Below are 482 nucleotides of genomic sequence, written 5' to 3'. Positions count from 1 at the left end.
TCGATCCGTGGGATTCTCCAGGCAAGAATACCGGGGTGAGCGGCCAATTCGTTCTCCGAGGACATCTTCCCCATCCAGGGATCAAACCCAGGCCTCCTACACTGGCGGCGCGTTCTCTACCCTCTGAACCACCAGTTGGGAAGATGTTCACTCAACCTGTACACTATCTCCTGTGAAAACTCGGGGTGCGGGTGCAAGCGAGGGTTCTACCGCATTCCGGCGTGTACACAGGTGCACAGCGTGATGAGAACCAGAACACGGGGAGGAACAGAATCCGACTCAGACCGTCATGTACTGGGAACCCTGAAAAGGGAACCCGGGCCCTGACGTGGGGGTGGACTCCCCGCAGAGCCAGGCCCGCTCTGGGCGGGTCTCCCCGCCCTCGCCCCCCGGACACGGACACACATGCAGTCTACCCCTGGCCTGAGGGTCCCACCCCTGACATCGCAGGACCCCAGGGACGCATGTCCCTTCACCCTTCC

The sequence above is a fragment of the Bison bison genome, unplaced genomic scaffold (genome assembly GCF_000754665.1).
Source record: "Bison bison bison isolate TAMUID 2011002044 unplaced genomic scaffold, Bison_UMD1.0 scf7180017859387, whole genome shotgun sequence".
In the NCBI taxonomy this organism is placed as follows: domain Eukaryota; kingdom Metazoa; phylum Chordata; class Mammalia; order Artiodactyla; family Bovidae; genus Bison; species Bison bison.
This window is presented reverse-complemented; position numbering follows the sequence as displayed.